Source organism: Aulonocara stuartgranti (assembly GCF_965226115.1).
Source record: "Aulonocara stuartgranti genome assembly, chromosome: 17".
Lineage (NCBI taxonomy): Eukaryota > Metazoa > Chordata > Actinopteri > Cichliformes > Cichlidae > Aulonocara > Aulonocara stuartgranti.
Window position 1 is genome coordinate 6,389,228 of NC_138953.1, and position 24,563 is coordinate 6,413,790.

The 24,563-nt window shown below is 39.9% G+C and overlaps 1 protein-coding gene across 7 annotated transcripts in view; it reads right to left on the minus strand.

Moving 5' to 3' along the window:
* The window catches only part of kank4 (KN motif and ankyrin repeat domains 4), a 95,229-nt gene that overhangs the window by 59,953 nt on the left and 10,713 nt on the right, over window positions 1–24,563 (minus strand). The gene's annotated exons all lie outside the window — the stretch shown is intronic.

Below are 24,563 nucleotides of genomic sequence, written 5' to 3' on the forward strand. Positions count from 1 at the left end.
GTGAACTGTTAGGAACATGACAGACTCCAACAGATCCAGATGAAAATCCTGGGTGAAAATTTTTTAAATTCCTTCCAGTTTTGTTCTGAGTGTCCCGCTGAAAAATAAGAAATGCAATATCAGAGCTATAACACATTCAGAGCACTACAGTGACTGAGACCGCACCCAACATGGCAGCTGTAAAATTTATTGGGAAATAATAACACCAATTAAACTGGGCTGAAAACAAACATGCTTTACTTGCTGTAACCATTCTGGTTCAGAAGAGCAATTCTAAAATCCTTTTCAGTGTAAAAAACTAAATGTCACTTCTTTGCCTTTAGCAAAAATGCATCCCACAGTTTATCTGATGCTGATGTCAGGCTTTAGCATTTTGTGCTGGATCACAATGGTTTCTTTCAAGGTTACAACTTTTTTACAATTTAATTTTTTTTTTACTATCCCTCCACTTTTGTAAATTATGAGAATAAAAGGACCTGATTTCAAGCAAAAGGGCTTGTGTCAAGGCTGACTTGTGACAGAAGGATAGCAGCAAGAATAAAAGAGAAGGTTTACTTTATGATAGTGAGACCTGCTACGATGTATGGTTTGGAGATGTTGATACTAACAAAAGGAGGCAGAGCTGGTGGTAGCATAGTTGTAGATAAAACGTTTCATTAGGAGTTACCAGGAGAAACAAGATTAGTAATGAGTATATCAGAGGGACAGCTCAGGCTGAGCAGGTTTGGAAACAACATTAGAGAGGGAAGGCCGAGATGGTTTTGACGTGTGCAGAGGAGGGATAAGTACTGTACAAAAGATGTTGCGTATGGAGCTGCCAGGAACAAGGAAAAGAGGAAAACCACACAAAAGGTTCATGGATGTACTGAAGGAGGACATGAGGAGGGTTGGGGTGACAGAGGAAGTAGGAAGGGAGAGGGTGAAATGGAGGCAGACGATCTGCTGTGGCCACCCCTTAACCCTTTAAGACCTACCATAGAACCAAGTCCGCCAGAGCTTATAGTATATTTTTACATGCTGTGGAGCCATTTTTGGAGCATTTCAAGTTGCTATACATAAATACAACCACTATAGCCCAAATTTTAATAATATGTCTGCATTAAGTGCATAGTAATTAATGGTCAGAGGGCCCGGTGGCGCCAGTGTCCGGCAGCCTCGCCTCTGTCAGTGCGCCCCAGGGCGGCTGTGGCTATAATGTAGCTGCCATCACCAGTGTATGAATGTGTGTGTGAATGGGTGGATGAATGGTTGTGTAAAGTGCTTTGGGGTCCTTAGGGACTAGAAAAGCGCTATACAAATACAGGCCATTTACCATTAATTACATAAATTGCAAAAAAGTGCAATAAACTACAAAAAAATTTAAAATCGTTTTTGTTTTTTTAACATATATTTCTAGTTAGAGAAATTTAAGAGGCTTATCCCTCAAAACTGTAAATACAAAAAAGTTGCACAAACTAGTTTCCCACCAAAGGAAATTTATTTTAAGTGTCTTCATAGTCTTATTTTTGAGATACACCAATTTTCATATACTGCAGGAAAAACGAAAAAATATATTATAGTGCAAATTTGCAAAATAACAGCATATGCATCAAAATAAAATATTTCCAGCAGTGCAATATGAGTCCTCAGCATCCCAGAAACGACACAGAAAGTCATAAAGTCAAACATAACTTTTAAAAACACAAGTATAGGCTCATGAGGCCACCATGGTAAAAAACTACATTTCCGCAAAATGACGTCACTTCCGGTTTCGGGCAGGTCATGCCGGACATGCGATAGTTCACGCTGATGGACGTAGGAAGTGTTACGAACAGCTGATCGGATCGGCAAAGCGTGTTTCTGGAATATTATGTTTTTGTTGCTGCAAGTGCTTTTTATGCAGTTTTTGCAAAGCTATATGTGGAAGGAAACTGTGACCGAGGACAAGCTGATGGCATAAGATGTAAGTACAACTCCTCCGGTTTCATATGCAAAAAAAATATGCAAAAAAATTATTGCGCTAGCTTACGTGGTTGCAGTGCCACCAAGATTTAAAAATAGTTACGCAAAATGGAGCGTGTCCGCTCCGACCGGCTTTAAAGGGTTAAGAAATCTGTTTGAAAGAGTCCCTTTTTAGCAAGTGTATTGACTAAACAAGTGTAAGGTCCCTTGTCTATGCCCTGATATTATGGAGGTGGGTTTAATGTTGTGTAGGAGATATACAATGGGGGAAATAATGATTTGATCTCCTGCTGAATTTATAGGTTTGATCACTTACAAAGAAATGAACACATACATTGAAACAAGTTGATTAAAGTTATGATTTAGTTTGCATGTCACTGGGTGAAATAAGTATTTGATTCCGTACAACCAGATTTCTGGCTCCCACAGACAGTTTTTGTGCTCATGTGGCAGACAGATTATAGTCACTCAATCAACCAAGCAAGCAATTACAGATATTCCTGATCTCATCTGTTATGTGTATAAAGCACACCTGTCCATAGAATCATTTTCTTCCAATCCAACCTCTTCACCAACATGGGTAAAACTGTCAAAGGACGTCAGGGACAAGATTGCAGACCTGCACAAGGCCGTAATGGGCTACAAGGCTATCATCAAGAAACTTGGTGAGAAGCTGACAGCTGCTGGTGCAATCAATCAAAAACAGGCCAAACAGAATTGTTGAGTATGACCCAAAGTACACAAACTCCACAATCAAGAACAGAGATGGAAAAATTATGCTTTGGGGCTGTTTTTCTGCTACAGGTGAATGGTTGGGTCTGTGCACTGTAAAATCTTGGATGGAAAACTTCCTTTCCTCAGCCACAACACTGAAAATGGGTCATGGATTGGTCTTTCAGGATGACAACGACCTGAAACATACCACCAAGGCAACAAAGGAGTGGCTAAAGAAGAAGAACATTAAGGCAAACCAACTCAAGTTTTACTCCTCTCTTCTTCTTACTTTATCCTAATGAGCAGGAAAAAAAACCTACTTTGGAGCTCTGTACCACCTAACTCTGGCTTTGCAGTACTATTTTTTCTCACCTCGTTAACTCCAGCTATTTTAATCATCAGACCGTTTTTGCTTTGCCACGAGCAAAATCAAAAATCTCAAAATACAACATTTCAGTCACATTGTGTCATAAAGCGTGAAATATGATAATACAAATAAGAAAATGTTTTCTCAAGGGAAAATGGATTTTCCACGGAGTTCCGACTTTGGCATGATCCATCATTTTTGCATCTTGCCAAACTGAGATAAAGTGCTGGTCACTGGGTTCTAACTGCATCAGAGCTTTCTCGTATCTTGTATTTGTTGATATGGTATAAATTTCTGGTTTAAAGTGTTAATATTTAGGCATGTTAGAAGATTAAAAGATTTTAAAAAAGAAAAGGTGAAGGCAACAGCCTGCCATCTGTCATCTTAGTTTGGGACAAAAAGTGATGATGGATGGACAGCAGATGTGTAACTTTACTCCTTCATTCCTTAAGAATATTAGTTACAGCCTGGAAAAACACAAACAAATATCAGCCCAGTGGCAGAAAGATTTACATAATACAAGAAAGAAACAACATTAAGATCAGGATGATTGATGAGGTTATCAAAAAGCACAGAGAGTGAAATGATAAAGCTGGAATAAGAAGCCATACACCAGCTATACATTTTGCATTTAAGTATAAAAGTGAGAAAAACACCATCAATTCTATAAAAGAAAAAATACAGAAATGAGCTTTTAGTGCCTCATTAGCCATCAGTCTTTATCAGGTCTGACTTCAGTAATGCTGCAGTCATTTATAAACCCGTCAAAAACAATAAACTATATAATGTACTATTGAGGAGTATGTGCAGTTGCAAAAACATGTAGTTTGAACAGTTAATGGAAGATTTTTTTTAAATGTCTATTTCAACAGCTTTAATCTTTTGCTAACACCAGATGTGGGAAACATGTGAGGTCCTCAGAGATGTGGATGATGGTAAGCAACTGCCAACCCATTGATGTGAACGGGCATGTCTGTACCACCTTCCTTTTTCCTGTAGTCCACTACAAGCTCTTTGGTCTTAAAAGTGTTAAGGAGCAGGTCCATGTCAGTGTACAACACAACCAGGTGCCCCACATCCCCCTATAGGCTGTTCCTTCATTGCAGATGATACCAGCACACTATGGTATCATCTGCAAACTTGAGAGAGCAGGAATAGAGGAAGGAACAGACAGCCTTGGGGCAGAATGATGACCGAGGAAATGTTGTTGCCCAGTCTGACCTGCTGGGGTCTATTTGTCAGAAAGTCCAATATCTCTGGTCCCAAGGTTTTGAGTTTGCATTTGGTTTTTAGTTTTGTTAGGGTTTAAGTTTCAATTTTTACTTACTCTTGAGCATCGCGAGCCTTAAGTCCTGTCTATACTTTATTTCTACTTTGTATTTGTTATTTAATTAATCCTCTTACCTTTTCCCTGTGTCTTCTTCCCAGTTTTCAGTTATTGTTACTCACTTCCTGTTTCATTTTTGTAGTCAGTTTCCTGTCATATCTTACATTTAGTTTTACTTCCTCTTTTTTTTCTCATTGTCATTGAATGTCTTCACCTGTGGGATTAACCTCGCCTGTGTCTTGTTCCTCCAGGTGTTTCCACTTCTTTGATTACCACGTGTGTATAAATAGTCCCATCCTTCCCCTCATCATGGTCCCGGTGTATGTTTGTTTGCCTTTGTTTCTCCCTGCATTCTCTTTAAGTTTTGAATTTAGAGATGACTGCCCTCTTGCACTTTTGTTCAACCTAAATCGTTTTACCAATTCCTGTCTGGTTTTGTGTCCTTATTCCACATCTCATGAAACAAAGAAAAAACTATGAAATTGGATTAATGCTGAAGCACCTGAAAATGAGTTTTTGTTTATGCATGTTGGATAATAACTGAGTAGTAAGTGTTTAGATGTAAGTGGAATTATATAATAATATATATATTCCTTCTCTCACCCCGCCTTGAGGCGACTTTTGTTGTGATTTGGCGCTATATAAATAAAATTGAATTGAATATAATCAGTTCAAACTCTTTTACAAAGCTCACAAAGCTTCTTTTTTATTTTCCAAAACTTTTTTGCCATTTAAAACACCGGGTTAATTAGCGTTTGTCCTTTTTGTTATAACTGAGTTTGTTTCTGGATAGAAAACAAGAAGAAATAGCTTTGGATCTAGTGAAATGTGTTTTGGAACGACTTTCGCACATTTCACTTTAACTGTTGCCAAATGATTTATTCTTTCTGTGCTGCCAAACACAGAAGTTTGTTTTTTCAAAAGTTTTGCTGTCATCGGGTGTTTACTTTTATTTTTTCTCACAGTTTGTATAGATTTTTGCCCAATACGCTCCACGGGGTTGGGAAATGGTCAAAGTTAGAGTTCAAATTTCATTTCAATCACAGATTTTTCAATCACATTTTTTGGTAAAATTTAATCCGTCTACTGAGATGTATTCAATAATACAGACCTAGTGACCACTACATACTGTATTAGCATTGGTCTTTCCAATCTCAACCTATATGAATGTCTAATCAGCCTGAATGATATGAAAATACCTGTGTTTATGGATCATAAAAGTGGATCTGTTGGTGGTTGTACATGAAATTGTTCCTTGCTTTTAAAGATAAGAAGCAAAAAAAAGGGTCCAAGATATCATATTAAATAAAACCTCCAGCAGACACAAAAATTGAAAACAAGAAACATTCTGACCCACAGCTTGCAGGCTCTGTCAGCTCACACCGTCAGTCCAATCTTATTGTCTTCGGTCTGTCTCCTTCTGTGCCTGCTGCTTTCCCCTCTCTCTGATCTTTTTTTTCATTTTTTCCCTTCTCATATAGTCTTTTGTACTTTAAAGCCCAGCTTGTTTCCTCTTCTACCACATACAAGCAGTTAAATCATTCACATCTATTTAATTCTATAAGTAGTGTTTGGAGCCGAGTATTTTGTTAAAAGTTGAAATTATTGAAATTTTAGTTGGTTTCAGGAAGATGTTTTTTCATGAAATGGTCAGATGAACAATTGCACCATGTAAGTTATTGAATAGCTTGCTGCCTGTGTTATTCCTGTGCATGTCTTCTGTATTGATGTAAATACATGGACATGTTTGCTTCTTAATCACTCATCTATTGGGTTGGAGCCCATTCCCGCTGTTCTTTTTGTGCGAAAGGAAGGGTAGACTCCACACAGGTCACCTGTCTACTACAAGGCAGACACCAGACCATGTTATTAAAATAAATCCACCGTTTCATTCATACTATGATGACTTTAGAACTACTGAAAGCCTAACATGTTTGTTCGGTGAGGAAAAAGCTGGAATACCCAGAACCTATACAAACACATGGGGAACATACAAAGCAGGCAAAGGCCCCATGTGGTGGCTGACAGATTCAAAGCCAGGGCCCTCCTGATGTGAGGTGACAGTGCAAACTGCTGCACCACCGTGCAGCCATGTATACTTCTCCTCTTTCTAAAAATAGCAGGTTTCAAGTTAAACTTTTCTTAAGCTGTTGGATTGTTTATAATGATTTCGGTTGGAATTAAAAAAAATTGGGCATACAATCAGCGCTATTGTTTAGGTATGTCAATGTGTAGCAATAAGCACACGGTGCACCTGTAGCACAGAGAAGTCCAAATGAATTGTGTTCAGGCTGGCTTAGCTTCTAGCCAATTGATCTTCCTGTCACAGGTACATGATGAGAATGGGAACATGGATCAGTGCCTTCTTAACACCAGTGTGTGGGACGACTGGCAGAAGTCCACACATAACTCTGACTTATTAAAAATTTTGGAAAGTTCTAAAGTCTCCTTGAAATATTTAACTAATTGGTGTAAACAGCAATAATACACATGTGGGGAGGAGCTCGTAACAGGCTAGACAAGGTGCCCTAGTCTCAGCTTAATCCTTGCTTGAGGTTTCGCAGAGGTCAGACACTCTGATAGTCAATAACATAAAATTATTCCATGGTCCCTAAGCAGATCCTGTGTGAATTCCATGTAATGGATATGAAGAGCCAAGGCATTGATTCCAAGGGCAGCTTTTATTCTGCTATAAAACCAAAGAATGAAACACAGATAGCCGGCATGAGAGAAGAAGGAGGGAGTATTCCCTGAGCAAAGCAATGATATCAAATGAAATCTGCCTCCCACTCCTCTCCTTAAACCCCCATCCACCCACCCCTCCACTTTTTCCTACAAGAAGAGGATTCCCAAGGTCACTTTCATTCTCTTTTACTCTCGCTCTCTCTCTCTCACTCACACACACACACACACACACACACACACACACACACACACACACACACACACACACACACACACACACACACACACACACACAATCACGTACATACACATAAAGAGACGGATTGATACCATTTCCGCTCTGGGATTCCTGCTTAATTATTCACTGCCGCGGTCATGTGACTGCAACATTCACATACGAGCATTTAAAGATGCCCGTAAGGATGCATTTCATGCATCAGTCATGTTGGGTGGCATGGATGAAATCATTATAATATATTATTAAAAGGGCATTAGGATATATTTCTAAATCAATATACACTGTGATGAGCAGGGTGAAACAAGCACTGCTGTCAGTTTACCGACCCCTTGGCTGCAGGCTCATTGAGCCTTTTGTTAATTGTTGGGTATTCTTCTAAATCTGTAGGTATCCAACAGATTTGTTTTTACATTTTAAAAACAAATTCATGCTCCTGGTTAGGACTGGGCGATATATCGAGTTTTTAAATATATCGATATATTTTTATACGAGATATGAGATGTGACAATATCGTTTATATCGATATAGTCTATGTTACGTTATAACTATACTTGTGGAGCCGCAAGTTTGCCTCTCTTTCGTCCACTTTTGTCTCTACGCTGCATTACTCGGCCTCGCCTCTCTCCTTCACTGAACTCCCCCTCTGCCATCGCTTCACCTGCAGGCAACGACAAGATGGACACGGCAGCTATCAAAGAGGAGCTGGTCGGTAAAAAGAAAACATTTGAGGATTACTATTTTAGTGTTGCAGCGTGACGTTAATGCCATAACTGCATTAACGGGGCAAATCTCTGTTAACGAGTTACCGCGCATCGCCCCGTGCGTGGGGCTGGACAGCGTCAACGCATTAAGGAGCTAACCGGGCTAACAGTGCGCCTTATGTATGAATTCTGGTTGTGCTTACTGACTGATTTTATGTGGTAAACAGCGCTCAGAAACCTTTCAAAAAATGTTTTGGTACGACTTTGGTAAGCTACGAAGCTGGACTGCTTGATGGATTGTTGGAGCATAACGGCTACCGAGGAGCCTCGCGGAGTGATACGTATATTCTGCTTCAATGTAATATTACCGTACTGTGTGCATATAAGCACCACAAATTGCACCTGTTAAGAGACACGGTTACAAAGAGGATTTCAAACTCCAGGCTGTCAGTCACGCAGTAGAACAGAGCAGTGAAATCTGTCTGTCTTTGTTTTTATGCTCAGTGTCTTTTTAGTTTTTTTGACTGCACAATTGTGAGCTTTTTGTTATGCACAAAAACAACATCATTTATTTTATTTATGGAGCATTATTACTTAATAAATGCTGATAATTTATTTCTGAGTAATTTTTTCTTGTACATCTACGCTGTATGATAATAAAAGTGTCTATGTGAGATTTGGGACACAGATTTGACTAAGAGCTCTCTGTTTGTTCTTACTTTATGGCTTTTAAAAATATCGAGATATATATCGTATATCGCCATCCAGCTAAAGAATATCGAGATATGAATTTTGGGTCATATCGCCCAGTCCTACTCCTGGTGATCTGGCAACCTACTCTAGGGCCACTGTGACGTTAAGATTTTTGGCTTTTAGTAAAATGTTTTGAAGTCTAAATTAGACCCTAAGCAGCAGCATCAGGTCAAAATTGCACACACATAACCAGATAGACAGAAGTAGGAAACAGACAGTAAAAGCAAAAAAAAAAAAAAAGAAAAGAAAAAAGAAAAGTTGACTGTTTGCAGTGTCTGATTACTGTCAGGATAAATATAGATCTGTTCTGCTGGAAAATAAACACATGAGTACATACAGCATGCACACCCGGCACGCATATTAATCACCCGAGAATACACACAGCAGAAAGTGCAGTCACAAAGCACAGGAAGTTCAAGCTCAAAGTGCAGAGGTTAAAGGTTAGTGGAAACAAAAGTTGCACATGATGGACCCAGAATGTGAATGCAAAGATACATATTTTGAAGGCTGCGGAAAACACTTTGTGCTCCATCTTTTGAAGTTTAATAAATCCCACAGTGCTCCACATACCGTATTTTTCTCCATTTGAAGTAAAAGACAGCAGCCTCCTCCAGTCTCTGCTCTCACATTAGTCAGCCAAAAGAGAGAGAGAGCAGACAGAGTAAAAAGACTACTCTTCCAGCATTGTTTTGTTTCCAGAGCTTCCCAAATTACCATCTTCTTGAAATAGACTCAAACTGCACTCTGGTGAGATGAAATGTGTGTGTTCGTAGGTTCACTGCAGGACGAAGGGAGGAGATTTCAAAGTGATACACATACAGACAAACGCTGTTACAGATGGCAAAATAACAGCACATTTACACCAGACGATGAACTCAATTTCTCTCTGGATGGAACTTGAAACTCTTTACAAAATTGTGGGCTGGGATTCAACCACTTTTTATGTCTATAAAACAGATACCTGCACGGGGATCTGTAGGAAGGGACAAGAACTGTTGATATCGAAAAGGTGAAACTGACTTTTATGAGTCACTTAAAGTGCAGTCAGGTTTTCACTGGAACCATAATCTAGTAGCTGCTAATCGAACCACAGTTTAAGACAGTAACAGGCTATAAAAGTAGTGCCACAGTCAGATAAGGACAGATGGGCACTGGGTCATTCAACTGCGCACTCACACACAGCCGCGGCCAGAACACCCAAATAGAGAAAACACAAAATAGTTTGGCCTGAAGGGAGCTCATTTAGAAACACAGACTTTGTTTGGGCAGCGCAGAGGACCCGAAAACAAGAGGCTAGCTGGCTAGCTGACTGACTCACAGCACACACACACACAGTGCTCAGAGGCAGTTCTGATGTTTATAAAAGATGCACATTAAAGAAGATGGAAATGGATGTGAGGAAGCACACAAATATAAAAATTGTACACCGAGGTAAAATAAAGAGAAAATAAAAATCAGCATAGGGGGGTGAATAGAAAAAAAAGAAGTCTTACTTGAATCCTGTTTTCCAATATGGGGAGTAGCAGAAGGCAGAAGGCACTCAAATGGGAAAAGAACTGGCCATGCATGTTCTGTGAAATCCTGGCTGTGTTTAGGCAACCCTCTGTGCTGGCTAGGAGCACAGTTTTGCCCCACATTACATTGTACTGCCAAAGATCAAGATAATTCAAATGGGCAAAATCTCTTGATCTCCCACTAATGATTTCATTTTATTTGGAATATATTTAAAGTCAGAAGAAAAGTCTAAATAGGTGAAAAAAAATAAAGCAGGATATGAAATCAATTTTAAATCCATAATCCAGGGGAGGGTCTTATTGAACATATGATATATTTTTTTTATCTCCATAGTTTCCATAAATATGTCTGTAAAACCACAGCTCATTACACTGTGATACAGGGACAAATGTGCTGGTGCTGCCGGGGCTTCAGTTCTTAGTTGAAAAGCAGTTGTCAATTAAGGTCATTGCTTTATAATACAGTACCTGCTGTATTATAACCATAGGTGTATATTGTAGATCAGACTCAAGGCCCGGGGGCCACTTGCGGCCCACGTCACCCCTATTTGCGGCCCGTATATTAACATGAAAAAAAAAACACACAGAATTTTCGAAAACATTTCCTGTTTGTTTTTTGTACTGCTTGAACCATCCAATGAGATGACAGTGCCAGCAGTGACCCACAGTTCATTTACGTTTGACAACTATGTCGCCTTGAGGCAACTTTTGTTGTGATTTGGCGCTATATAAATAAAATTGAATTGAATTGAATTGAATTGAAACGAATTGAATTGAATTATGTTCTCCATGGTTTCTGTTTGTCAGAGGGCAGCAGAAAGCTTCTGATCATATGAAACCACTTACAGGAAACAGGCCGGACAAAGGATTCTGGGAGCTGGTCACCTCAGTGGGATTCCCTAGCACTTCAAAGGGCCATAGCTGTACACACACACACACACACACACACACACACACACACACACACACACACACACACACACACCACCTTTATCTCTTTCTTCAGTAAATGGAATAAAGCCATGTTTGTTCCTGCCTCTCCTCTCTTAGCTTCAGAGTGATGAGTGCAAGCATGGCTTTGATTCCTATGACTTGTTTCTGCTTTCTGCCTCAGCTCCTTTTTTTCCTCCTATCACATGTGTGGCAACAAAAGCGTGACCCCCAACCCCCCCAGCTTTGGACAACTGACCTGGGAAATACATGCGCTGGATGTCAACCTGTCTGTTAAGGTTGAAAAAGTAACTACAAAATAACAGCACTGCAAACTAATAAAAACTTATTAGACTTTGGGGGATGGGCACAGTGTTCGGCAGCTTTACCGGATCTTCACACTTGGTAAGAAGCGAAGAAGCGAGGGGAACATAAGAATCAAAAAAAGCTGAATTTCAAATCGCAAGGGGCAGAAATCAAACACACTTGAATGAGTTATCGCCAAAAATAGCTGCAGTGTCACATTAACCACATTTTAATCGGGCTGAACAGCAAGAAGCTAATTGATAGATCAGTCAGCTTATAAAATGCCAAACAAAGATAAATGCCCACTGCCTCCTAAACGCCCCGAGCAATATCTTCCAATTATTTTTCTGAACCATTATTTAATTTACAATGACATGAAATATTAGACCCAAGCTAATCTATTAATATGTTTGAGAGCCTGCAGACTGCAAATGACAGGGTGTTTTTACTATAGCAAACATCATTAATAAATGGTAAACTGATAGCTAAGTAGCTGTTAAATGAGCGATAATGCTACCATCTAAGAACCTATTTTGATGGTTACTGTAAAGTTGCAGCTGATGTTTATAAAACATCAGAAGAGGTGAATAAGTCCCATGTCGCGTACATATAAACACTGCTGGATGGTGATTTTAAAGCTAAAGCTAAAGTTAAAGTTACACAGGTGAGGGCAAGCAGACAGCATTAAGATGCATCCACGTTCCTAATTTTTACTCTTTACACAAAACTTTGAACTAGGCTGGAAGAATGCTTGTTTTCCATTGGGGTCATGGGCTCAGGAGGTGGAGCAGGTCATCTGCTTATTGGAAGGTTGATTGTTCAGTCCCTGGCTGCTCCAGTCTGTGTGCCAAAGTATCCTTCGGCAAGATACTAAACTCAGAGCTGTTCCTAATGCCTTCACTGCGTGAGTGCTTGGGTGAACATTAGATAGAAAGCACTTAGAAATAGAAAAAAAGTGCTTGGGTGAATGGGTCGTGATGAAGTGTTTTGACTTATATACACAAGAACCTGTCCATTGACCATGCTGATTATTTGGAAATTTTAACACTTCTAAAGGGACTGACTTGCTTCAGATGACCAGTTTTAAGCAGTTCATCCATTGTTGTGTTTTGTTTTTGCTAGCTTTTTGGTTGGGAGCAAAGGCCAAAATGAGTTGCTAAGGTCAACATACAACATGCTACCCCTCTTAAAAAATGCAGAACCATAAAAAGATGATTAAGCATAACTGATGGAGAAATGGGAGCAACATTAATCTGCTATACAGCTGTTCTATTTGGCACACGGGTAATAGGATGTACGGCAATATAACACATCGATCCATCCACTCATCCATCATCCACACCCTTTCATGCTGTTTAAGGTCACTGGGCTTGGGCTTTTTCCCAATGGGAGGCGGTGGCAGTGTGGACAAGTCACCAGTCTATCACGCTGTCACTATTTCCCAGAATCAATCAAAGTCAAGTCAGCAGTTTCCTATATTTCAAATATAGAACAGGATGTAATGGATTAGCAAACCAATAACATATCTACTGCTGTTACTTAGTGTCAGTTACTTAGTAACCATCTGTTACTTGGTGACTAATTTGTACACGTCACGCACTAAGCAATGTGGGAGAAGTCAAAATGTTTAATCTGGTCACCTTGCCATCAAAAGCATTGACATTTCGACCACTGTAGAGAGAGCAGATGGTCAGAAACATACAGTACAGATGGCTTAAGCCATTTTCACACATGCACTGTAGCCCCAGATATTACTCAACGTCAGTGGATATGAGAAGTCCAGTGCAGTTGAATCAGCCGTTAGACTGTATTTAATCTATCAGCTTCCTAGTAATAATACTGTGTAATTTCTGATTGTGAGAACAGCTTCAGCTGGCGGTCTACCAATCATGAGGTTAGTGGTTTGATCCCTGGTTCTTCCGATGACCGCATGTTGAAGTGTCATTTGGCAAAACCCTTAACTGAAAGAAATCAAAGGCATAAGGAGAATGTACTATGAATGTGTGTGAATACGCCCTATAGCAAAAAGGGTTTTTGGTGCTCAGTTAGAGATTAGATATGCAGTTAGCTTACCAAGAGTAACCCTGATTACAACTAACATGTTAAAAAGCAAATGATTAGCTTTAGCTCTTTTGGCTTCACATGCTTTTCTTAGATTGAAACATATGGGTCAATAATTCTGTCAGTTACATACAACATAAAAAAAAACCCTGCAAGGTTTTATTATGACTAGCTGCAGGATTCGTGTCAACCACATCTCTGTTCTCTCATCTCACCACATAACAGTGGGGATCTTATCTCTCTATTCTCTCAAAATTGATTTCCTTCCCTGTTCCCTTCTTTGTCTGCCAGGATAGGATGTCACTACTTGAGTTGCATTGATATAATGAAATCACTGAGCAAAAAAGAAAGGAGAAAAAATGTACAGCTTGCGCAAGTGAGAAAAATGAACCAGGGGGAGGAATTAACATGACCAAGTCTGCAAAATTGCCCAGTATGTTTGTGTGATTGCTGTGTGAAGCTGAAACAAATAGCCTGACTGTTGTAACGCGGTTGCCTAAGAGTCATTATTTTTCAGGCTTTCTTTTCCCCTCCTAATTGCTAATGTGCAACCGTTCTTTGTTCTTCTTATTCCCCCACTATCCAATTTGTTACAAATGCCTGTGTTGCCTCTTTTTTCTCACAATACCCCAAAATGGCACAATAAATAGTTGAGAGTATGAATAAACAAGGTAGTTTTTATAGACGACAAACATGCCAAATACACCCCCCCACCAGCTCGAAAAAACCCAATAAACAAAATGTAATAACATTTTAATCTCATAACAAATTAACAAATATCACATACAAATAAGACAAATTCATCCAGACTGGGGATTTGTTAAATATATATAGCATTCCTCCTTTTCTGGGCTGCAGACAACTTCCAATTCCCTGCTATCACACAGAGACTGCAGAGCTTACAGCTTTTCTTCCCCATCACGATAATGCCTGCGTAACCACTCTCTTACATACTGTCAGTGCCCTCTATGCACAGTGTTCCCATTAATCACATACTGGGAATGATGCCTGGAAAAAAATGGACAGAATTTTCTGTGACTGTAGATAATAGAAATTCCCAGCTCGCTCTGGCAGTGCTAACAGAAGGCACATGAAAGGCACATTTTGAGCTGTATAGTAAAATGGTCATTTATTGTGTCTTGGGGCTTTTTTAAGTCTATTATTAATTCACATGTGGCTATACTTTTTTCCAGAATGTCATTCATAATTAGGGCTTTCATAATTCAGCATTCAACGGTCATTCTTATTACAACTGTAAAGAAACCAGTGTGCTCATTGTAATGTTATAGAACAACAACAGCAGGACTTCTGTTCCTGAGTTCTCGGGCACATTTCCTCACATTTGAGAAACCAGACACAGCTGGAAAGTTAATAAAATACCCAATTTGCTTTTTTTTAACTGAATGAAGGTTCCAACATCTATGCTGTTAAGCTGGATTTAACAGCTACAATCTTAGAACCTGCTTAACTCTTTAATAAATTTCAAAAATCAGTCTAATCTGATAATCTGGCGATATGAGACGTGTGCAAGCAGTTTAGAGGTCTGTAGCAAGACAACTAAATCTCTAGATTAACAGCAAACACATGAAATTCATCTAGCATTTCTATGCGAATCGGTTAGATGGGTCAAACGTGAACTCTGAGCTAAAGCTAAAATTTGTAGATGTCCGAGTCTGAATTTGTAGAAATCTGAGACAGCCAAACACACAAAGAATAAAGACAGACACAAAAGTTCTGATTCAAGAACCAAGTTTAAAGCGTGGAACCATGCTGGGCTCCACTTTGCAAACCAGTTCAATAATATGTAGCAGATTTTCATTTTTCAGCTCGAATAGGTTCAGAAAAAATTATACATATACATTTACCTTAAAGTTTTTAGCATTTCATTTATTTATTATATATATTTTTGTCCATGTTATTTACAGTGATCGACATGTGTGTGGAGTGGTATGTGACATTTTTTCCTCTTTATTTCATTTTCTTTCACTTGTCCCTTGCACAGCTCATTACAATTGACATGGTTCCGATATGTGAAGCTTTATTTTCCTAGTAGAAGCGCATTTATCCCAGTGAGGGAGTCACTAACTCTTCTGTGTCGACCAAAACACACGCAAAAGCAGAAGACTGAAGTAGAGTAAAGATAGATACCGTACTTTAAATCCTCTAAGCTGAGTGATGGAGGACGTCACAGCCAGTGTTCACTTCCTATCTTTGCCATCTCATCTCCCTTCCTCCTGACCTTTATCAAGAACCAAAATTCAAGAAACACCATAATAAGGAATGTAAAAAATGAATAAGACAGACAGAGTGACAGCTCAGAGAGTGCAAATGAGATTTAGATATTGTTGTGAATATAGATGGGGGGCTGCAGAAGGATGCTGGCCACACATGCCACATTAGGAGGCATGATTATCCATCGGGATTACACTTTAATCAATCTAAAGTACTAGTCCCTGTCTGCCACTGTACTAATCCCATCAAAGGGGGGCTCTTTCTGCCTGTCAGCTTATCCCCTTCCCATTCACCACCATGTTAAACACCCCATAAAGCTGTATGTCAAGCATCAGCTGGGCTTCCGCATGGAAACGTCAGGACCCAGCTGAGCAACACTGGATCCAATCCACCAACAATTCATACAAGATGACAAAAGACAAGATTTCCACATTGTGGGGCAAATTAAATGCTGCAATGTAGTTTAATGTAAAAAACAAAACAAAACGTAAAAACAACATTTGCCTTCATTGTGTTCAAAATGTTTCATTAAAGTCATGAGAGGCAATTTAATTATAGACAAGGTGATGTAGCAATGTAACGCACTTGATCAATTAATCACCTATTAAAAATAATTGATTGTGAATAAAAAGTCATTCATAAAAAGGTCAAACATTTCCTGACTTGAAATATTCCGATAATAGAGTTTCCTGCTTGTTTTTCTTTGTTTCGTATCAGTGTAAGTTAATTGTTTTTGGAATTTGGACTTAACCACATTACCACAACTGAAAATATTTGTAAGTTGAAGCTCTAATAATATCGGCATTGTGTATTTGTGTGTGACAGAACGAAATGCAGAGCCTTTATTTCCAACAAGCTAAATGCATGTAACTGCATACTCACCCACAGGGAGATCAGAGGGAGGCACACATACTCATTTTAAAAAATAAATCTAAAATTCACTGTCACGGTTTTCTGGTAACTGACTTATCCTGGTTATTTTTGAGGTGCACACCAACAGACAGAATTGGTTTGGAATCTGACGAATGACCCAGCAGCACCAGGGCGATGTGTTTGAATTAAAAATAAAAAAAAAAACACTGGCAGAATGCCGGAGAAACAAACCTAAACGCATGCATTCATTTCAGTGCGCATGCACGCTGCACTAGTAGGACAGCCTATGTGTTTATGTGTATCTGTGATAAAAACCCCACTCTGGAGTCTTTCATCTCCTCACTGGCAGCTTCACTCTCACACAGCCCTAATGAATGGATGGAGAGAAAGAGCAAAGAAGCAGAGGGAGAAAGAGAGCACGCGATGTGAAAGGAAGATAGAAGCCACTGAGGGGTGCGTAAAAAGAAAGACTTACGAGCTTACGAGCATTCAAGATAAAAATAACCCAGGAGGATGAGGGAGGGAAGGAGGATCATGTTTTCAATGTCGATAAAGAAGGCAGATGAGTGCAAGCCCATGCATAGTGTACACCGACGCATATACAGAAGATACAGGTTAACCATAAATCTACGGGCAGATAAAAAATAGAGATGTGCAGGTTATCTAGACAGCCTCTATCTTTACACAGTAAACAAACACACAGCAAGACGCTCAGATAAAGACGCATCAGGACCGGACTGAAGAGACAGGCTAAATATTACCCATCTGCTCGTTCCTGGTGGCAAATTGGGTTCATTATTCAGGCTAGTTACTTCTCTCCATACTAAACCACAGTTGGCACGCGTGTCCCAGTTGAAATGGTTAGGGCTAAATCTGGGGCTCTGGGTTGTGGCCAAAGTGCTGCACTGCAATGAGAGATTTGAAGAGGCTTAGTCAGCTGCAGACAATGCACAGTGCTCGCATCATGACACAGAAAAACAAAGCGTCAGTGGGTCACTCTTGGTTTCCTTTTGTGCCATGATGCAGGCTGGAAAAGCATGTGTCAACTATAGCAGTCTACTGGGAAACTGCATGGCCACACAAACTGCGATGATAGTAGTAGCATCTGTTCTATAACTGTAATGTTTTTTCCAGTTTTGATGCTAATATGTCAAATGTATAATGCAAGTCTATCTAGAGATATGTCTAATTATATCTTTGGTTTAAAATCTGTGTTGTTTTGTAAAATAATTGTTGATTTCCAGCCTTAATTATGTATGAGGGAAGGTTATTGTTAAATTAATTTTTCAAACTCTAAAAGCATTTTGCCTTTTTAACCTCACAGTGATTTTTCCTTTAGTCCCAAAGTGCTGGAGTAGGTGCCAACGCAACGCTGTGTCCGTCACATCCAAAAATCTCCATATGGCACTGCAAAACCAGCCTAATGAGTAAAACCATGCTTAGCTCTCTGAAGATGTACTTAGAAATGTTGTTGTATTTAATCATAAATGTAAGTCACAGTGATACTTTGACTTGCTTGTAAAGGACCATGACAGAATATTAGGACCACATAAAAAAAAGAGATTAAAGGCAAAGTAGAAGTTTGACTTTTTTCACAAGATTTTACTCTCAAACGAACATTAATAAAACTCAAATCCTTCTAATATTTTTTTCTAACACTCTTTATTACAAAATTAAAAGTTAGTAGGAAGAATATATTAATAACGCGGGGAACAGGAATATGGACATTGCGCTTTATCATTGTGCAATAAAAATAAAAGCAAACTGCATCCAGGACAGAAACAGCTGCATACTACTTAAACTACTAACAAAACTTCAGCAAGAATCTGCACAGACAACATGCTAACACAAAGCGAGCCAAGAACCCCAAATTACATAAAAGCTGAGTGTAAGCAGACCCCAGCCCAGCAGCCAGAACCAGAACTTCAGTGATGAGCAGTCAGGCTCACAGCCTCCATCTCTACCTGTTCACGGTTTTTATATAGAATCACTATGGCATTCACGTTTATAGCATTTGGGCTTTACTCATTGTACTGAGAAAAGAGAAAGTAATGTAACAAGTAGAGAGAGAGAAATTAAGTAAGGTACTGCATTAATTTTGAGAAAAGTAACAAGTAACATGTAATACATTACTATTCTAACAACCCCAATACTGGTGTTGAGTAAATGGTGCTTAGAGAAACATACATTTGGCTAACTGTGGCAAATAGTAGACACAAAGTCTAACAGTAGTAATGCAACATAATTGTAGCAACTTGAAATGCTAATATAAAAAAAAAAATTAAATATCAGATGCTCACTGCATATATTTGTGAAGCGCATAACGATGTGCAGGACAACTGCAAATTCTCCATGCCTCTCTCTGGACAAGTACACTACAGGTTGTCAGTCTGCACCCTGCTCATGAAAGTCTGAAACATTTATTCCATTTTATGGTTACACTAATTCACACTGACAGCTGGCCAAGCTGCTTAATTTGAACAGGAAGGTCTTCTCCATCCATTCCAAATATGCGGTGCAACCAGTGATCATAGTGGCGAGGAAACCAATTTACTCTGAGGTTTGGTCCCGGGCTCGGATGAGAGTTTCATTAATGTCACAGAGGAAATACGACAGTGGAGTGACGAAAGGCACATCATCGAGTAGTATGCTGGTGAGACCCGAACCCTCATTAAAGAAGTCAAATATATCAAAGATGCAGATTCTCCTCTCCCTCTCCCTCCTCTTTTCAACCGTCACTGGCGCCTTCTCATCTGCTTCCTCTGTCTATCCCCAGTCTGTCTTTTGGCCTGCTTCCCTTCCTTTATCTCTCTGATCTGATTTGCTGGATAAAAATGGGAAAAAAAATGAGCTACCTCAGTGTTTCAGGAACCCATGGCTGACTGATGGAAATATCTGATTTGGAGGCATACATACAGGCAGTCAGAGATACGGGTAAACATGGCCTCTGGAATGCAGTAATGACAATCTCTCTCACTCTTTTTTTTTTTACCCATTCATTCCTTTAACATCTCTCCACCCAGCTTCTTCCAGCTGACATGGGAGGAGAGCTGAAAGACGGATTTTGTCTCCCACGTCTCATCACCTCTTCCTCATCCTATTCACTCTATGCTTTCTATTTTTCTCCACCATTCCTCTACTTTCTTGCTCTTTCCTCCCCTCCCCTCATTGTTTCTGCATCTTCAACAGGAGCACCATATCATACATCATACGTCTGCCCCCCCCGTCTCCTTTCTCATTATGTCCGTTTTTCACATGCTGCTTACAGTAAACACTCGGCAGGAACCTATCTGTCAAGCAAAATGCTTTCTAGCAGCAGGATGAAAGGCGTGCGGCGCTGATTTGAAATCAGGGGCTATCTGTTATCTGATTGGCTATGCTGTCTGTGTGGATTTTAGTCACCGGGGAGAACAGGGAGATAATGGCACCGTGTCAGCAACTTCTGGCATTCCGCAGGCCGTAAGAAAATGGAAAACGACAGCTAGTCAAACTTTTGAATGTTTATAGAGAGTTTTGGGGGATTTGGTGAAGTGAAATTGGAATTTCAGTTTCTATTTCTTTGTTTTTTACCAAGACACTGGAAAATGAATGCTTACAGTTTCAGTGAGCATCACATTGTGAGATGTCAGGAAAATTTGAATTTATACTGTACAGATCTATGGAGATTATGTGATCCATACAAACTTTTTGGTGTGACTTTGTGGCTGAATCTTTGTTGTTCCTGTACAGTTAAACCACAGTGACGGCCATCATTTGTTCATAATCACAGCTAATGTTCACACACAGCTCATCAGAGAGCTGTCTGTGAACTTTAGATCTTCATATCTTTCTAACTGCAGTTGGCCCGGTTTGTGCCTGAGCATCCACGGCTACGAGTGCGCCAACGCGCTCTTGCAGATCACTATTTTTGTCTTGCAGCTTAATAAAATAATTTCCCTTTCGAATAGTGAATTAAAGCTGTAATTATTTGTTGCTGGCAACCTATTTGCTTTCATGAAGAGCTGTTTAACTAACCCCTAATTTTAGCCTGTCCTTAATCCCTTTATCCTTTGATTTTGTTTGCTGCCAAAACATTTTTTAAAGGATGTCATTTGGATTCAATCTCTACTGCTAAGTATATTTGGAGGAGCTGGCTTTAAAAATGAAAAGTGGCTTCAAACACTTGGCCCTGAGTGACAGTCAGAAAAGGCCCTTGCGGATGCAGTCCTGCTGATTAGAGTTATTCATGGCGGGTGTGCCTGTTCAAGTGCTGCAATCTTGCCTGATTGTGTCACAGTGACACCTGTGCCTTCCCCGCTCCCCCTCGCCACACACTGCTGACTTGCTTTTTGAAGTCTGTGCTGAGGTTCCACATATCAGGGGCATTAGTTGAATTTGGGGATACTGAGGGCAGTAAATGATACTCCAGCCGCGTCCTTTAAATTTCCCCTCTTTTTCCACAGTGCTTGGAAAGGGAGTGCTTCATCAGAAGCAGATCTATACATTTGTGAAAGGCAAACATCGAGCGGCAGCTTAAGAATTCCCAGCACAGTTTTCTACACATATCTGATAAGCCTAATGTTACTACAGCAGCAGGTTTCCTTTGATCTAAAGCTTCGATTTCCCTGCCTCTTACCTGTTGCCTGCCAGCTGTTGATGTTCTGCCTGCCAAGTCTGCTGTGTTTGTTAGCCTGATCCTGCCGCCTGTCACCGAATCAAAGTGTTACTCACTATGAACTGCCACTATTTCTGAGCTAATGTGACAGGCTATTCGACCTGTGTATACATGAAGCCATGTTTGCCTCTAACACACATTTTTTTCCATTGATTGATCGCGTATATGGAAATTTTAAATGGTCTTTTTTTGCCATTTTTTATTTACTAAGTATTTTTTGTCGCCCCTGAGAGTTAAATTAAATTTTATAAGTTGTATGCAATCTTGATTTTCTCAAAATTCAGTGGGAATACAGGGGGAGCTCTTGTATTGTGGCTAAAATGATGCTATCCATGACTAGCAGACACATTTTGCCCTAATATGACGTTTTGGCATGTACGCGTGAGCCAGATGTGTCCCAAAAACCACGAGCCAGACTTGACCTGGGTCATGGAAGGTGTGCCTAAATGTGACAAAACACCTGACAGCTGGTCTATAACAGGTGAACCTGTGGTCAAGCCCCAGAAGCTGGATTACTTTGAGTCAACACAGTCAATCAAGGTCAAATGTGGCCACTAGAAAAACTTCAGACGTGGGGACACATTTGGCCCAAACATTCAATGCTATGTGAGAAGAGAACGCTGAGTAAACACTTTTTGAACAAAAGTATCCGCTTGTTTTGTGACTGGGGGAAATAAGTGTTTTAGCAGTTCTGGCAAAATGCTGATAGGAGCTGAAACGCACAAACGCACACTCAAAGGTGGGGGAGATGGCCAAGGTTGAGGCTCATTAAATCCCACTCATGCAGCAGCTCCAATGAGGACAAACACCCTGCAAAACCGACAAACTCACACGAGAAATTTTCTGACCGCAATGAACGCACACAAACACACCTCTAACATCTCATGGCTTATGCATGCGTGTGTGTAAATTAACACTACATACATCAGCAGTGTGATTTCACACGTTCATACACAACCATAAACTCACATACAGTGCATGCAGCACCAAAGCATTCATCTGTTGATCTGCATTCCAAAGTTTCATGTAACTTATTATGGGATGTGAAGGTGGGAAGAACATCAAACAACTGTTCTGAACACACACACACACACACACACACACACACACACACACACACACACACACACACACACACACACACACACACGTTGGATTCTTTTACACAGAAAAACTCTTCAATCTCACCTGCTACCCATCATCTCACTTCTTCTTTATCCCATCTTTGTTTCATCTATGCCTTTCATCTTTACTCCTATAACCTCAAACGTGTCAGTTTTTAACGCCAGGGGAAAGCGATATGTACATTAGACACAACATGAGGTGAGCCTGCATCTGTAATCTGTACGTGTGTGCCAGTGTGTGGGGCATAGCTAGAACAAGAAGATGGAGAACAGAGAGGGTGGAAAAGGCATAAGGACAATTTTCTCTTTGGCTTGCAGACAAGAGGCATAAAATTTTCATTAGAAAAATGAGTCGTTAGATAGAGAAAGCATGTGTTGTGGTTGTCCTGAGAGTAGTGTTGGGGATTTCGAGCACAAGACAGACATAAAAACCATCGCTCGGTTCTCAAAGGTTCACAGAAGCGTACTCTCAAACACTTGGAGGCGTTGCACGTTCACATTCAGAAACTTCTGTGACAAAACAAAGAAAAACTGACTTAAAAGCCCACACACCTGCAGGCATGGTGGAAGACACAAGCAGCAGGAGAACACAAATGCAGATAACCTTTAAATGAATGGAATCTATATATAATGTGTAACAAAGAGGGAGATATCTTAGATGTGGATCTATTCATCAAACGCATACTCTGAGAAATAACAAGAAGACTGACATGTCTCTGACATCTGCAGTGCCACGCTGCTGCTGCTGCTGTTTCTTGCCAACAGGAAGCATGGGTCTGCTGCCACTGCAGTTATGCAAATGGAAGATACCAGTTGTGCCTGGTTTAAAGTGCCTGCAACAGTGGTGTGTGTTTGAAAATTTGTTTTTTCTCCAGGATCTCATTTTTTTTTCTCCCCTAATAACTGTCCATAATCCAAAGATACTGAGCTTGAAAAGTAGCTAACCATGAACACAGTGACTGTAGCTCAGGAGGTAGAACAGGTCATCTACTAATTGGGAAGCTGGTGGTTGAATCCCTGGCTGCTCCAGTCTGAATGCCAAATATCCCTGGGCAAGATGCTAACCTCAAGTAGCTCTCCGATGAATCCATTGGAGTGTGGCTGGGTGTGAATGTTACACAGAAAGCACTTAAGCATAGAAAAAATAGCTTGTATGAATGGGTGAATGAGGCATGTTGTATAAAGCACTTTGAGCGATTGGGTAGAATGTGCAATATGTAAGAACCAGCCAACAGTTAACTTTGCAATCTTCTAAGGAAAAATTAAACTCTGATACTCTTCCACATATTCAAATCATGTGCAGTTGTGGTTAGAAGTTTCCGTACACTCATCAGGGTTTAATCGGCTATTTATAAAAAAAAATACAGAGTCCAGGATCATCGGTTTAAACAACTGTATGTGTGCCAAGGTCTGGAAGAAGATCCAAATTGTCACTGTCAGATGAGAGGAAACTGGTTAGGATGTTTAGAAACAGAAACATTGAGCTACTTAGCCACAATGGCATGTTCAGAGATGGAAGGTTAGCCATTCAAACCTAAGAACCAGTTGGTACCAACTGTACCAACGGTCAAGCAGTTTTGCTGTTAGGTGTGCTGGTACATTGTACAAAGTGGATGGAATAATGAAGGATGGGGACTACCTACAAAATCTTCAACTTCACCTGAACACAACAGCTAGATGGTTGAAATTAGGCGTTTCTGGTGTGTGACAATGATCCCAAACACAACTCAAAATTGGTTTTGGACAAAGTTTTTGGAATGGCCTTACCGAGGCCCCATTCTCAACCTTTCTTGAAAATTTGTGGACTACGCATAAAAGCTAGGAAGATGTCAGAAAACCAACGAATTTAAATGCAACCTACCAATTCAAATATTTGCCAAATATCCAGACAGAATTATAACTTGCTAAGGTAACCAGATATTAGTCAGGCTGTATATATATATATATATACTTTTGATCCCGTGGGGATGTATGCTGTACAGTTATTCCACCTTGTAAAAAGAATGGTTCAAAGATATCATTAAAAGCCAAGAATTACCATCAAATTTATGCCCATGATGAGTGCATGTAAACTTTTGACCACAACCGTATCCTTCCATATACTCTTCTACTGCATAGCTGTGGTTTGCCCATAATCCCTCAT